Raw genomic sequence first — 17,813 nt, 5'->3', positions numbered from 1 at the left:
CCTGAAAGCTCAGACAATCCTGAGGGTACATCACCTCGTCGAGAGCTAACTGTGGAAGAGCAGAACGACTTTTTTTCTACAGGTAAGGTTCTCTATTCTTTTATGGATTTATCTTGCTTTTCCTGTGATTCTAACATTTTTTTAGTTTAATGAATCATATGTCTGACTCTCTTTTTGTATTCGCAGTCGTCTATTATGAGTGAAAGAGGTGTACCTTATGGAGTTGGTAGCCTCTCTCACTTGTACGTCAATGGCAAGAGGAAGTACCCAGGAAGCTCTGCATCCTACGACACTCTGCAGGAACAGCTTCAACAAGCTCAACACCAAATAGAGCTCCAAGCGGCTGAGATTGCAAGGCGTGAAGCAGAGTTTGCCAAAGCTTCAGCTGCACAAGAAGCCAAGATCGAGAAGCTCACCATGGTTGAAAGGTACTTGACTCAAACTGATCCACGGTTCAATGATTTTTTGGCTAGTCAAACTCCTCCATCGACCATTCATGCTGCGAAGTCTACCACTCAACAACCTGATGATCCGCCGGCTGATCCGACAACACATGTAACTCAAACATCAAGTACCACCTTAGATGTGTAGGTCTCTTCTCACTTTTTTTTTTTATGTCTCGGAACCTTAGGACTCTTTTTAATGTCTTGGAAACTTTAGAAGAGTATGTCTCTTCTCATTTTGTACTTCTCTATAATGGTTGTATATAGAAACCATTTGAGATTTTTTGGGTTTAAATGAATGATGATGATGAATGTATTGGTTTTTGGCTTTTTAAATATTGATCATGGTTTTAGTATTCAAATGTGCATTTTATAGCACTGTTTATAAACAGGTTTCAAAATTGGGGGTTTCTAAATAGCAAATTCCAAATTCCAAAAAAGATGATCAAAATAGTCACTAAACAGTCTTAAATTTGTCGGAAAAAGGTCACAGATCAGTCACAATTCAGTCGTAAAAGTGCAACAAAGTACTGTTCATTTTCCGACAACAGTAGTGAAACAGTCGCAAATAAGTAGGTAAATATGTCACAAAAGAGTCGTCAAATGGTCGTTTATTTAACGTCTAAATAACGACTTATTATTTAACGACTAAATTGCTACTACGTTGATATTAAGAGTACGACTGCATTGTAGTCGTAAAAGAGTCGTAAATGTAGTCGTAAAATAGTCACTATATTTGCCGACGGATTTACGACTACGTTACGTTAGTTTATATCACACGCAAGTTAGTCGTAAAATCGCCGCAAAATTACGACTATTTCACGACTGTGGTAATTGCGACTAAGAATTTCCGACTACTTCTTTTAGTCGCAAATCAGTCGTAAAGTTCCGATTTGCGACTATTTTCCGACGTTTTCTGGTGTCGCTAAATTCGTGTATTCTTGTAGTGGTATGAGAAAGTTCCTTGATATATGCCTAATGCAAGCCCTGGAGATGGTTGAAGCAGAACTGGATGAACCAAGAAGTTTGAATTCGGGATTGTCATATCTTCATGACAATTGTAAGTCTTTAGATCTTAAAATTATGTATAGTTGTTTAATAAATCATGCTGTATTTGTATATGAGGCCCGTGTGTATATGTATATTTGCAGGCAATCTTAATATCATTCACTGTGATATCAAGGCGGCAAATATATTGATTGATTTCCAATTTAAAGCAACGCTTTGTATATGTAACTTGACACTATTTTTGAGAAGAATCTTTAAATTTTGTATTTTTTGAAGCTCTTCTATTTTTCAGGTTGCTGATTTTGGTCTTGCCAAGATTGTTCCTGATACAAACACTCATGTATCTACACGCGTGATGGGAACCTTTGGGTAAAAGATAATCTTGAAGCTTGTATATGATACTTATCATCTTTATTAAAGTTTTGGTTTTGGGATTTTTATAGGTATTTAGCTCCAGAATAAGCTGCTAGCGGCAAGCTCACAGAAAAGTCTAATATTTATCCATTTGGATTTATAAACATGACAACTTTGGTTGATTGGGTAATTAGTTAATATAACTTCAAATAATCTAACGTTAACATGATTTTTAGAATTTCACACTTGAATGAAGCAAAAGCTATGTGTGAATAAATGGAATGGGAACGACCCGTTCTTAACCGAGCATCTGAGGAAGGATAATTTGAGGGTTTGGCTACAATGCTGAATAATGAGTATGACAAAGAAGATATGTCTTTACTTTGCCCGAACTACGATTCTATATCTTTTTTTTTCTCACTAAGTCCATTGATAGAATACGGTTTTACAGCAAGCTAGCATAAATCACAGACTCATAATCAAAAACATCAAAAAAAAAGCAACTTAACCCATTCAACATAAAACACATAGTCATAATAAAATCTTATATATAAAAGACAATCAACTTTCTCCATATGCTTGACACATCAGCATTGGAGAAGTTGACACCTGTCAACTAAATTTTAAATAATAAATTTTAATATTAAATTTTAAAGCATTTAAAGAATATAAAAAATTTGTATTAACTAACATTTATATAAGCACTTAAAGAATATGAAAAGATTGTATTAACTAACATTTATATTAATATTAAACAAAAATTTATGTTATAACTAATTAAAAATATTGATATATATATATATAATTTTTATATAACTGATGATTATTTAATAATATTCAAAATGTTAAAATTAATTTTTAAGATATAATAAAATAATAACAAGTAACAAATAAAATAATGATTATATTAATTTTAATTTTTTTTATTAATTGACTATTAATTAATATTTGTGTAAATGTCAAACTAAAATTTATGATATAACTAATTAAAAATATTGAATGATATGTATTAATTAAATATAATTTTAGATTATTAAATAATATTCAATATATATTTTAAATTAATATTTTAAAAAAATTTAGAATAAAATATTAACAAGTAAGTAAATAATAAGTGATGATTATATTAATTTTTATAAAAATATAATAAAAAAAATCGAAAATTTTGAAAAGAAAAATCCGCACGTTACGTGCGGGTATTCACCTAGTATATATAACGTCTAACACTCTCGAATCTGAACAAGCCAACATAAACCATTTTTTCTCACATTATACCTTACTCACAAGTGATTGTGTACCGATTTCTAACAATTTTTTATCACTCTGATATATATATATATAATATTTTCTTGTATTATTATTTGAGAAGGACAATTTAAAAATAACATTCACTTGATGTATAATTTACAAGAATACCATGCTGATATGTCATCATTAGAGAGCTTCTCAAAATACATATTAAAAAAATATTTGCTTTACTAGAGTAATTACATCATATGCCATTTATCATTAATTTGGTTAGAGATTAATTTATATTCATTATATATTCAATACTCAATATTTAATTTGTAAAAAAAAATTTTCTCTTCTCTTTCTTATTAAAATATTTATAAAAATTTGAATACATAATATTACTTCTATTACTAAACATTATATTTTTTATATCATCTTTTTTTAATCTTATTTTTTTTAGATAATCACATTATCTATTTAATATCAAAAATAAAATATCTTAGTCTGATAGTAAACCGGTTAGATAAAACGTATTAATCCAATTTAGTATATTTAAATGTGCAATTTTATTTATATAAAAAATAATATGTATTAAAGTAACTTATAAAACCAATACTTATCTAGAATTTATGCAATTATATTATAAAATAAATGTAATTGTAACTATTATTTATTGTTACATAATCAGCATATAAATTTGTAATTATAAATATCAGTTAACATTTTTTTAGTTATATTTATATTATATATGCATATTCAACTAAAAATGTGATTAATCACCTAATATGCAGTTATTCCGAATGGAAATTTCGAGACATCCTATTGAAATTGTTAGCTTGTACTATATGAAAACGCATTTTCCATATGGAACAAGATTTCGGGATTAGAAATAAGACCGGACGTGACATGAATTATGTTCACCCCTAGACAAATTAGCATATACTCAAAATTAGAAGAAAGTCTATTAAAGCCACGTTAAACTATGTAAACCTATTTCTATGTATTCCATAGTCATTCTCATCCTATTCACTAATCTCAAAAGCCGAAAAGAGTATATGATTTACAATAAACATCACCACAAAACGTTTATGCATATACTTTATCCTCCAAACATACCATAACGCTTCCCAACATACGTACATTTGTGTTTACGATGGAATGGACTTCCCAATTTCTTTTTTTAAAAAGAAGCACTTTTCTATATAATAAAATCAATTTGGAAAAAAGCCAATATTGACTAGACCGAAGCTAAGGAGAATGGGGGTGATGGGTCCAATGTAGAGTTAGCCAATATTAGGATGCTTCTTTATCTTATGCTTCTCTGTGTTTTTTTTTTTTTTTTTGGGTGTTGACACTTGATAGCTTTAATTTAAAGGAAAAAAGACTAAAAACAAGAGAATATTAGAAGGTGAAACCAGCGAATGTCATGCCACTAAACATGTGCATAATGTTAAACTTATACCAAATAATAATCATAGTGTCCCCATGTGACACCCTACTTTTCTATATTATCCCACAGCCCCCCACTCACACATTTTGGAAATTTATCAATAAAACTCAACTTGTCTTTTTCTGTAAATAAATCTTCTTAGGACTATGCGATATAAGAGCATGATCAACGGCGTTTTTAGTGTGGTCTCTAAAATTTTTTAATGATTAAATTAAATCAAAACTAATTAATAAAGCTAAAGACGTCTCTAATTTAGGCGACACAAGAAACGTCTTTAAATGGCACGTGGCGGTGTTTTATTGGATAAAAATTTGTGGAGAATGAAATTTTTTTTCTTTCTTCCTTCATTTCTCTATTTTCTCATTCTTTCTCCTTCTTCGTTTTCTCCGTACGCGAGGATTCCTTCTTCGTTCTCTGCATCTCGACGACACCGTGGGCTTCGCCGATTGATCCCGACCGAGGCGGTGATGGAAGCGCCGGAGTTTAGAGTATGGATGGGATTCGTCTTCTCAATCGCTGGAGGTAAGCGATTCATCTTCTCAATCTATTTTGATGCTGTTTCTTCTCAATCATTGATCGATGCATGATCTAGGGTTACTGATCAATGCATGATTTTGGGTTTAGATTTTTGTTTGCATCATGAAATTTCGATTCTGTTTTGGTTGAAAAATTGCTTCAGAATCGATCCGATTTGGTCCTTGTCCTGATCGGTTTTACTTGTTTAAACTATGCTATTGCGTTCCTTGGAGAGTAGGTTTGATGTTGATTAACTATGTTTTTGCTTGATGTTTCTTAGTCAAATTTGAAGGTTTAATGCGTGTGCTTTATACTGATAGTGCGTGTGCTTACATAGATTGTTGGTGTATTTCTTTGATCTTTTTAATAATGGATGGCTGTGGAGTTAGTTTTGAGTAGTTTTTAATATGAGGTAGCTGAGAGTTAAGTGTTTGTATTGAAGTTGGTTTGGTTCTATATTTAATGGTAATCTTTTTTTTTCCCTTGCACGAGGAGAGAATATTGGGGAATAAAATCAAGAGGAGAGAAGAAGGACAGCGGTTTAAAGGCATCATCAGCTTCTCACAAAAAGGTCAGCTTCATATTTCATTCCTCTCAGCTTTTAATAAATGAAAGTTAGGATTAGGTTATTGTAGTTTAGAGAGTTTATGGTTTAGTGTTTAAGGCGATGTAGATATATGTCAAGTCAGACTAGTTGTGGTGAATGCTTGTATTTGGTTTGGGTTGTGATGAATGCTTTGTCTTGAATGCAAGCGATGAATGGTTGCTTTTACTCTGTCTTTATTCTCTGCTCTTCCATGCTCTTTACTTCATTCTCCTCTTCTATTTAAACCTTGTTTAAAGAGAACACTTCCATCTTCTTTCACTCTTCTCGTACTTGTCTTTTTAAAAATACAAGTCTTCTCAATCTTCGATATCTTCTTCCATTCTTCTCCTCCTAAATGTCTTCTACATATCCCTTTAACCAACCCTCAAACTTTGTTGACCTCTTGCATAGCCAGCAAGAGACTGTGGCAACCTATCCCAATCCATTCCCATCACTAGAACTCCCTGCATTCAGCACCCAAACTTCCCCTGAAGATCAAGGAGCATTCGATGATGAGCCGACCAAGGAGCCTGCACATCGTCGAGAAAGAAGATCATGGAATCCTGCAGATGATACTCTGCTCATAAGCGCATGGTTAAATACAAGTAAAGACCCTGTTATAGGCAATGAACAGAATTTGGGTGCCTTTTGGGATCGCATAGCTACATACTATGCAGCTTCTCATACAAGTGGTGATGTTCGAGGGCCAGGTCAGTGTAAACAGCGCTGGCACAAGATCAATGATCTTGTCTGTAAATTCGTTGGAGCTTATGACGCAGCAACAAGGGCAAAAGGAAGCGGTCACAATGAGACTGACGTTCTTAAGCAGGCGCATGCTATATTCTATAATGACCATAACAAGAAATTTACCCTGGAGCATTGTTGGAAGGAGCTTAGGAATGATCAGAAGTGGTGCAAAACTTTGACCACTCAAACCAATGGACCCTGCAAACGGAGGAAAGCTGACAATGGTGGACCATCCGAAGTTGATGGAAACAAGGACGCCGAAGCTGATCAGGCTAACATCCGACCTCCTGGAGTGAAAGCCGCAAAAGCCAAAGGGAAGAAGGCATCAATGGTGGAGAGGAAGTCTTTGAACGAGTTTAGTTCCATGTGGGCTGTTAAAGAGAGGGATATGGTTCTGAAGAAGGAAATCACGGCAATGGGACTCCTGGACTCTATATTCGCAAAAAAAGAACCACTCACGGCGACTGAAGAAGCCTTGAAGCAAAAGCTCATAAATCAATTGTTGGGTAATTAGGTTGTTTGTGTTTTAAGTTTATGTTGTGTCTGTCATGTCCAATCTATGTTATGTTATGTTGTTTGTGTTTTAAGTTTATGTTGTCTCTGTGTCAAGTTTAATGGATCGAGTTTTTTCAAACTCTTTAATGTTGTGTACTGCTTTGTAATGGTTTGTTGTTTAATGAAATATTATTCTCTTGACTTTGGAGCTTCAGATTTCACGGGTTATTGGAAGAGACATAAAGACAACTGAATGGAATCGATATTCACGGGTTACTCAAAGGAGTGGAGTACAACAAGCCAGGCAAAACCGTAGGGACCCCTCTTTGAGTGGAAATCAAAGTAGTGGAGTACAAGAAGCAGTGTGTTTGTTTTTTTGTGTAGTTTGGGTCCATATGTATGACACCACATGTAGGGTAATTGATTCATTACCACAAAACTCATTCTCCTTTGTTGTATATATACGTAAACTTGGAAGTTTAGAAACTCATTCTCCATCTTTCTTCTCACTAGCTTTATTTCTTTGTGTGAATCCCATTTCTTTCACTAAATCAAGAGAAAAAAATCATTTCATCGATTTCACTCAAACCAAAGTCACCTGTTTCTTGTCATTCACTCAAACCAAAGTCACTCATTTCATCGATTCTCTTGTTATGGCTTCTTCTTCCCGCGATCTTTGGGATCGACAATTTGAGCAGCAATTTGATCAGTATTTCGATCAATATTTCGAGCAGTATTTCGAGCAAACATTTGAGAATCTTCTCAGTGATCAAGAAGCGGCTACCTCATCAAAGAAGAAACGAGCTGTTATAGAAAGACATCGAGAAGAAGGCCACATAAGATTATGGAATGATTATTTCAGCGAAAACGCAATCTACCCGATCACCTTTTCCGGCGACGTTTTAGAATGAACAAAGCATTGTTCTTGCGTATTGTTCATCGGCTCTCCAACGAAGTCCCTTTCTTTCAACAGAGGAGATGCTCGGGGTAGACTTGGTCTATCTGCACTTCAAAAATCTACAGCCGCAATTCGTCTCTTAGCTTATGGTACTGCGCTTGATTCCGTTGACGAGTACCTCCGTCTAGGAGCAACTACTGCTCGTTCATGTCTAGAAAATTTTGTGGAAGCAATTATAAATCTTTTTGGCGACGAGTACCTCAGAAGACCCACAGCAGAAGATCTTCAACGTCTACTTAATATTGGAGAGGAACGCGGTTTTCCCGGGATGATAGGAAGCATCGATTGTATGCATTGGGAGTGGAAGAATTGTCCTACCGCTTGGAAAGGCCAGTATACACGTGGTTCTGGGAAACCCACAATAGTTTTATAAGCGGTTGCTTCATATGATCTCTGGATTTGGCATGCATTCTTTGGACCTCCAGGTACCCTCAACGATATTAATGTTCTTGAACGTTCACCCGTTTTTGATGACATTATAAAAGGTCAAGCTCCGAAAGTGAATTTCTTTGTCAATGGAAGGGAGTATCATTTGGCATACTATCTGACAGATGGTATATATCCAAAATGGGCAACTTTTGTCCAATCTATTCCACTACCACAAGGCGAAAAAGCACGCAAATTTGCTGAAGTTCAAGAATCTACCTGGAAAGATGTCGAACATGCTTTTGGAGTCTTGCAATCAAGATTTGCTATAATAAAAAATCCTGCTTTGTTTTGGGATAAAGCAAAAATTGGAAAGATTATGAGAGCTTGTATCATCCTCCACAATATGATAGTCGAAGACGAACGAGACGGATACATGCATTCTAATGTTGAAGAATTCCAACAAGGAGAAGGAGGCGGAAGTTCTAGTGTGGATTACTCGTATTCCACAACTATGCCTACAAATATTCTAAATATGATGGACACCCGAAAAAAAGTTCGATCAAGAGATGTGCATCACCAATTAAAAAAAGATTTAGTTGAGCATATATGGCAAAAATTTGGCTAAGTTCAAAATAATATCCTAAAGTTTATGTATAATAATTTATGTTTTTTGCAATGTTATTGTATTAAATCTGCTTTTATAAGATATTAAATCCTTCTTTAAAATAAATTATTATTACAAGATTTTTTTTTTAGAAACCCGTCACAGGTCTCTCCATTGCATCCAGATTTCTAAATTAGATCTCTACTAATAAAATAATCTATTTTAATCATAAAAATAAGAATAAGAGACCTATAAAGGTCTCTCCATTAAACATGCTCTAAGATCATTTTTCTTATCTCACTCATTCCGTTCGTCCTCACGCTACACGTCTCTAATCAAATAATTTTTTTATATAGTTCTTTTTGTTCCTTTCATTATATTTGTTTAATTTTTATGGATAGTATCAACAATATGAGACTTTGCGCCACAATTCCATATCATTTAGCAGATATTATCATTCACTCACAATATGTGTTGCTTCTAGTTTCTATTTGTCCATTAGATAAGCCATCTTAATTAGACGTGATTGGTCATCATGTACTTAGGATAATGGATTGGAGGTTCAATCGAAAGATTAGGATACAAGTCCTTAGAGGATCACGCCATCACGGTTTATACCTTATACAATTGTATTGTCTTGTGAAACCAAGAGACAACGAGAGTTAGACTATGATTCATTTAAATAGCTTGGCTAGATCATTTGAGTGGACAGATATATTATAGAGGCATTAGCTTATCCATAAAAACTATCACAGAAGGAATTAACATTTTGTTAGTTTTTTTTTTTAGTATGACCATCTTTTAACAAATGCAATACTGCAGTTATCGATTTCAATTATTTTTTAGTTTCCTAAAATGATGGTTTAAGACAGTATTGTTTTAGTGATTTTCATTGGATTTGATTTAGTTTGAAGTGTAATCATTGTGTGTTAGATCAAAATGTAGGGGGTTTGCTTACGACTTTTCTATCGTCTGATTTGTTGGTTTGCTAGAACAAAACCGGTTCGCTATATTCAAACCAAAATATTTCTTGTGTATTTGTTTAATCACTAGGGAACCAATTTGACAACAATCACCAAACCAAATTTGACAAATTAGCATCGTAATTACGCCGCGTTGAATGTTTGTTTCTTAGATTCGCGCTTGTCGTGTGTGTTATATTAAAATACAAAAATCAAATGATAGGGCCATTGACTGGTTACAAAATAATTACTTACATTAACGTATTTAATAGTATTATCTAAAGAGCGAAGTAATCGTCTGGAAATCTGGAGACTAACTCCCATGATATAATTGACGTGTTATTAAGAACCTTAATCGAATTTGATTAACAATATTTATTTATCGTCTATTGAACTTTTCAATGGATTATAGTGCTGTAAAATCATTTTAGATAACAAGAATACATTAGGAGAAACGTCAACGCAATAGGTGGCCTTGAATTTGTGCTCAGTGCACTCCAGCTGTTTCCTTTGCTTTGGAGCAAGAAGAATCCCAAGCTATTTGCTACACGTACAAAAATTAAAATTACGCATTATCTTTTAATGTAATTGTTAGGATTTAAGACAATAAATACATGCGGTTTACTCTCTTGAATTCTCTCTCGCTCTCTCTTGTTCGTTGTTTAGTTCGATCTTATGTGTAACTAAGCATAAAAGTAAATAAGACAAAAAGCTTTAACGACTTCGGGTCATAAACTTGAACCCTACTGTCGCCGGGATCTGGTGCCCAGAATCCACTAAAATCACTTTTGGTTTTATAATCCATACAACCTACTTTACAAAACCGCGCATGCTTTAGCCTGCAAGCCTACAGCCGACCATGTGAAACGGTCCAAAACCTTGCTCTGCATCATTTCCGTTTTTGATAGAAACAGAGCACTCACCAACCAACTCTCTTTTGGTTCCGAGAGTGGTAAGTGTCACGCGCGCGCCACGTGATCCTTATCTCTTTCATTTTAGGCTGCAACGGCTTTTTATTCTTGGGCCTTCAACGAATCCGACCCACCTGCGGATTGTCTAAACCCTCTTCGTGCTTCAGAGTCTCTGCGACACTTAGTCTTTTAAGCAAATGAAAACTTCTTCTTCTTTAACTCAAAGACAACTTCTCACAAAACTCCACCTTAGATTTGAGTTCCTTTCGATTCTAGTTCTTGGATTCCTCCCGGATCTTCCTGACCTATGTCAGTTCTTGGAAACTTGGAGCAGCTCCAAAGCTTCTTGGAGCTTCCCCACATGCAACACCTTGGTTAATATATCGGCTGGATTATAGAGAGTCGATATCTTGGTTACCTTAACGAAACCATCTGCTATCAAATCACGGATGAAATGATACTTCAGTGCAACATGCTTGGTTCTTTCATGGAACACTGCATTCTTTGACAGGTCAATGGCGCTTTGAGCATCACAAAACAATTCAACCGGCCCTTGATGAAATCCCATCTCCTCCATCAAACCTTTCAACCAAACCGCTTCTTTTGCTGCTTCAGATAATGCCATGTATTCGGCTTCGGTTGTAGAAAGAGCAACAACCTTTTGCAGGTTTGACCTCCAACTTATGGTTCCTCCTCCTATTGTGAATACATACGCACCAATCGATCTTCTGCGGTCAGGTTCTGCAGCGAAATCCGAGTCAGAGTAACCCTTTAAAACAAACTCGTTCTGCTTCTTGAACACGAGCTTCCTTTCTGTTGACCCCTTACTATATCTTAGTACCCATTTCACTGCTTGCCAATGGTCCCTTATTGGCTTACCCATAAAACGACTGATGACTCCCACCGGATAAGCAAGATCAACTCTCGTGCCAATCATTGCGTACATAATACTTCCGACTGCACTTGAGTACGGAACAGATCTCATTTCCTCTGCTTGATCCTTTAATTCCTTTTCAGTAGCCTTTTTCAACTTGAAATGAGCACCGAGAGGTGTAGACACTGGCTTACACTGCTCCATCTTGAAAGTATCTAGTATTTTCATCAAGTAACTTCCCTGAGACAAAGTAAGAGTCCCATTCTTCCTGTCACGATGTATCTCCATTCCCAAAATCCTCTTAGCTTCGCCTAAGTCCTTCATTTCGAACTTTGAGCTCAAGAGAGTCTTAAGATTCTTGATTTCACCCATATCTTTTGATGCTATTAACATGTCATCGACATATAGCAGGAGATAGGTGAACTCATCTTTCTTATATTCCCTTAGATACACGCAACTGTCATGCCCACTTCTCTTGTAACCAGACTGAACCATGAATGCATTGAATCTCTGATTCCATAACCTTGGTGACTGTTTTAACCCGTACAGCGATCTCTTCAGCAAACACACTTTCTCTTCAGCTGATTCCACTTCGTATCCTTCAGGCTGACACATTAGAATATGTTCCTCCAAGTTTCCGTGTAGAAAGGCTGTCTTCACATCTAGTTGCTCAAGTTCAAGGTCATATTGAGCAACTATAGATAGAAGGAGCCTTATAGAAACATGTTTTACTACCGGACTGAAGATCTCCTTATAATCAACTCCTCTTCTTTGTGAATAGCCCTTTGCTACTAGTCTAGCTTTAAATCTAGTACCCTCTGCACCAGGAGTACCAGACTTTCTTTTATAGACCCACTTGCAGCCTATGATCTTCTTGTCTTTTGGTCTGTTCACAAGAGAGAAAGTCTCATTCTTCTTTAAAGAACCCATCTCTTCGTCCATTGCCAGGCTCCATTTGTCCCAGTCAGGATCTTTGAGTGCTTCTTCGTAGCTTCTAGGCTCTGGTCTTCCACCATCTTCTGTTATTAATAGAGCTAGGCCTACTACGTTTGACTCTGCATATCTTCTTGGTTTTCTGATCTCGCGCCTTTCTCTGTTCCTTATTAGCTGATTAAGACAATAAATACTTGCGGTTACCAATTTGTTAGGATTTAAGACAATAAATACTTGCGGTTTACTCTCTTGAATCCTCTCTCGCTCTCTCTTGTTTGTTGTTTAGTTCGATCTTGTGTGTAACTAAGCATAAAAGTAAATAAGACAAGAGGTTTTAACGACTTCGGGTCATAAACTTGAACCCTACTGTCGCCGGGATCTGGTGCCCTTACTAGCTGATATTCTGCCAAATCTTCACCGTCTTCTGAGAAGAACTCTTCATCGGCTTCAGAATTATCAGATTGCTGTGATTCATTATCCTCAGAAGAATCATCATACCTTTCTCGTGTTTCACTTAGTTCTCGGTTGTCTACACCTTGATTTGAAGGCTCACCTTTCTCAAGGCTTCTAACCACTTCCAGTCTTGTTTTCTCTTCTTCTTCATGTAGTTTATCCACCTCATTGGAGTGTGTCTTCAAATCCTTATAGACCTTATCCTCTTGAAACACAACATTTCTACTGATTGTACACTTTTCTTCTTCCAACAGCCATATCCTGAATCCTTTCACTCCAGAGGGATATCCGAGGAAAATACCCTTCTTGGCCCTTGGATTAAGTTTACCTTGGTCGGTGTGGACATAGGTGATGCAGCCAAATCTCCTTAGTCCACTGTAATCAGGTAAAGAGTTTGTCCACTTCTGTTCCGGAATCTCAAACTCTATTGCACTTGAAGGTGATTGGTTGATCAAGAACACTGCAGTAGCTGCAGCCTCGGCCCAGAACTCTTGTGATAACCCTGACTCACTCAACATGCTGCGAACTTTGTTCATGATGGTTCTGTTGAGTCTCTCAGCTACCCCATTTTGCTGAGGCGTGTATGTACACGTTCGATGCCTTGTTATCCCTTCATTCCTGCAGAATCCATCAAACTCCTGATTACAGAACTCCAACCTGTTATCTGTCCTCAATCTTTTAACTCTTTTACCCATTTGTAGCTCCACCATCTTCTTCCACTCAGAGAACTTTGCAAACGCCTCATCCTTTCTCTTTATGAAGAAAATCCATACCTTTCTTGTGAAATCATCAGTAAAACTGATGAAATACTGACAGTTTCCGAGGGAACTTGGTACGGTTGGAGAGCCCCAGAGATCTGAGTGTATGTACTCCAACTTCTCCTTGGTAATGTGTTTAGCTGCTCCAAAGCTCACGCGATGTGCTTTTCCATAAACACAGTCTTCACAGAATTCTAGACCGGTTGCATTGCATTTCTGCAGACAGCCTTTCTTGGCTAGAACCTCCATCCCCTTCTGACCCATATGGCCGAGTCTACTGTGCCATAGCTTGGTCTCTTCTGAGCTTTTATCCATTGCTTCAGCAATGATGACCTTTCCCTTCAGAAAATACAACCTGTTGGTTTTCTCAGCCTTTAACACTGTCCTGTATCCTTTGATAATCTTGAGTACTCCATCCTTAGACTGAAACCAACATCCATTCTCTTCCAGTGTCCCTAATGAGATGAGATTCTTGGACATAGCTGGAACATATCTCACATCAGTGAGCAATACGATAGTGCCATCATCATTCTGTATTCGGATGTTTCTGATCCCTTTGACGAGAGAGACTGTGTCATTCGCCATCTTGACGCTTCCACCATCTGCTTTTGACATAGTCTCGAACCACTCCATTCTAGGAGTCATGTGAAAGGTACAACCGGTGTCAAGAATCCACCTTTCACTGCTCTCATTACTTGTCAAGAAGTTTGCTTCTGCTTCTGAGACCATGAGAGCTGGAACCGGATAGTCATCACCATTTACTGCAATGCTTCTCCTTTCTCTGCAGAGGTGCTTCCCTTGTTTCTTTCTTTCCACACGAAGCACTGTTTCTTGTAATGACCTTCTTTTCCACAGATCCAACATGTTTTGGCTCCACCTCGTGACTTGGATCTGCTTTTACCCTAGCTCTTATCTTGACCTTTGTTCCTTGTCTCAGATCTCCCTCGGTCTTGAACAAATAGAGCTTCTGAGCTGTTCTTGAGCGGTTTTCCTGTCGCTCCAAGCTCAAGAATCTTTGACCTGATTGCACCAGTGATTTCTTCCAGAGCTAGGGTCGTCTTGCAGTACTTTAAAGTCTCCTTCAGTTGATCGAACTGTCTTGGAAGAGACATGAGTAAGACTATTGGTTGGTCTTCCTCAGGTAATTTCACCTTTACGTTCTCTAGATCTGATATGAGCTTGAAGAAATCGTTTACATTCTCTTCTATCGTCATACTTTCACTCATTTTATACGCATAGAGTCTTTGCTTCAAGTATATACGATTTGGGAGTGACTTTGCCATGAACAAGTTGATCCCTGCAGTTGTCTTCTCCTTTATGATCTTTCTCAGAACATGATTCCCTACGCTCAAGATGATAGTAGATCTTGCCTTTCCTCTTTTCTCCTTGAGCTCCTTACTTTCGGGTTTTGCTTGCTTTGATGTTGTAGACGCCGGAGTAACTTCTCCTTCACTCGACACTTGAGTTTCTTCGTCTGCAGCATTATCAGCTTCTCCTAAACCCTCCATAAGACCCAACAAATCGAGGTGTGCCAAGAGCTTCTCCTTCCAGAGGATATAATCCCCTTCACCATCGAACTTCTCCACGTCGACCTTGCCCGAGGACATCTTCTCAACACCGAGCTGACGCCTTCACCGAGGGAACGAGACTTGTATCGGTGAACCTGGCTCTGATACCAATTTGTTAGGATTTAAGACAATAAATACTTGAGGTTTACTCTCTTGAATCCTCTCTCGCTCTCTCTTGTTTGTTGTTTAGTTCGATCTTGTGTGTAACTAAGCATAAAAGTATATAAGACAAGAGGTTTTAACGACTTCGGGTCATAAACTTGAACCCTACTGTCGCCAGGATCTGGTGCCCGGAATCCACTAGAATCACTTTTGGTTTTATAGTCCATACAACCTACTTTACAAAACCGCGCATGCTTTAGCCTGCAAGCCTACAGCCGACCATGTGAAGTGGTCCAAAACCTTGCTCTGCATCATTTCCGTTTTTGATAGAAACAGAGCACTCACCAACCAACTCTGTTTTGGTTCCGAAAGTGGTAAGTGTCATGCGCGTGCCACGTGATCCTTATCTCTTTCATTTTGGGCTGCAACGGCTATCTTATTCTTGGGCCTTCAACGAATCCGACCCACCTGCGGATTGTCTAAACCCTCTTCGTGCTTCAGAGTTTCTGCGACACTTAGTCTTTTAAGCAAATGAAAACTTCTTCTTCTTTAACTAAAGACAACTTCTCACAATAATCTTATATATTTTCTTCTTGAGAGCAATCTTATATTTACCAGTTTACCTCTACTATTAGTCTATTACGCATTTCCTCTAGTGCAATCTTATATTTTACATACAAAAATTAGTATTTTCCATATACAGTCAATGTTGAGCATTTCGTCTATATGTCTCCTTAGACCAAAATACTTCTAAATACTTAATGCATTTGTTAAATATTTTTCCGCTCGAATACATCTACATCATTTACCCTTGAGCACATATATTCCTTTTTTTCCCCCGAAAATAATTACGGTTTCACATTACTTTTTCCTACTTTATGTTTTTATCATTCTTTCTTGTGTTGTTTCTATTTCATGAATTCATCCATGTTGAGATAGTAGAGAATCGATGGTCAAAACACAAATTGGAAGAGGATCTAACATTCCTTGTTTATGGTCCAAAAAAATAAAATCTAAATAATCTAGTTAACTTTATTATTATTATTAGTATTATTTGGTCGAATAGTATTCTCAATAAATGCATAATTTTAGTCCACATTCCATTTGGCAACCGTCATATACCACTTTCTTTTTCTGAAAAAGAAAGAAAGTAAACGTACATTCAGAATTTTGTTTAAATCCGTAACTCATTCTAGGAACTTTAAATAATAAATATACAAAAAGTAATTCAATAAAGAAAACCTTTTTAGTTTTTAGTGACTGAATGATTTTCGAAGTAACTTAGATTTTTGGAGAAAACAGACGTATACAACATTTTCTATGATCATATATTTATGAATAGATATTTCACTAAACAAATTTATGCATCGGGGTGAAGACACTATTTCAGATATAGCATTAAGCAACATGCTTTCGAAGATAATTTTTTAAAACTTTCATGATGCGCAACACTGCAAGATAGAATAGTAAGTTACTTTTTTTCTTGAATCGTCATTAGTTTTCTGCTTTTACACTTTTTGAATTTATTTATAATTAGACTTTGTCAACTAATTATGAAGGTGAACTGGTAAATTTGTATATAAAATAGTAATATTAAACGAAAATATTAAGGAATGATAGTAGTATGTTGCAAATTATGCACATATTCTTTTGAGATACCCAACTTTTGTTGGGAGAACAAAATGTATAAAAATTTATCTTTTTGGCCATGAAAGAGTAAACTTAAAAATATTTATTTAAAAAAAAAACTTAAAAAATATTTAAAAGGGTTAGAAGCTAGTCTATTGGTCCTAGAATGGTCCTAAGTACGAGTTACGACAAAGGCCAAGGTGGCAACATTTTGTATTTTAACAGCTATTTAGGAGGATAATATTTTAGTAACTAAAAATCTCACTAAACCAAAAGTGGCTTAATAATATGAATAAAATCAAGCAATTTATAATCGTAAAATAATCACTTGAAAATGACAATTGTTTTTTATTCCAAATAACAATACCATAGTACTTAATGAATTTGGTCTTATGATTTTTTTTAATAAGATAATAGGATTAGTATATATATTTACTAAGCTGATGGTTGAAATCATATTTATAATATATATCATTTAATTTTACTTTATATTACATCTCGACTACACAACTTAATATACACATGCGAATTTCGGTTAGAGAATTTTCTTCGTTACATACGAAAAATGAATTATTTTAATCTTACTTTCAAATGACAAAAAATTATGTTTAGTTTCCATATTGATTTCTGACCCAACAAAAATAAAAAGTTTCCATATTGAGATCGTAATCCCCAAAACAAAAATGTCAAAAAAACGCGGGCGTTAAATAAAAAAAGAAAGAAATAACGTAAAAAAAAAAATTGACGCGGAGGAATCGTGTGGGACCCCAAACAGCTCCATTGTCCAAATTCCGAAACTAAACTCATTACTCTAGTCTCGGTGGCACCAGGATCAGTCCTCCATTCCCCTGCTTTTTTTG

The 17,813-nt window shown here is 36.0% G+C and overlaps 1 pseudogene; it reads right to left on the bottom strand.

The window, feature by feature from the left end:
- Window positions 1-16,760: 16,760 nt before the first annotated feature.
- LOC18013716 overlaps window positions 16,761-17,813 on the bottom strand; it is a 6,069-nt pseudogene continuing 5,016 nt past the window's right edge.

This window comes from Eutrema salsugineum, unplaced genomic scaffold (genome assembly GCF_000478725.1).
Source record: "Eutrema salsugineum unplaced genomic scaffold, Eutsalg1_0 scaffold_4, whole genome shotgun sequence".
NCBI classification, from domain to species: Eukaryota; Viridiplantae; Streptophyta; class Magnoliopsida; order Brassicales; family Brassicaceae; genus Eutrema; species Eutrema salsugineum.
The sequence above is the reverse complement of the archived record's forward strand: the minus strand, read 5'-3'. Positions and strand labels throughout refer to the sequence as shown.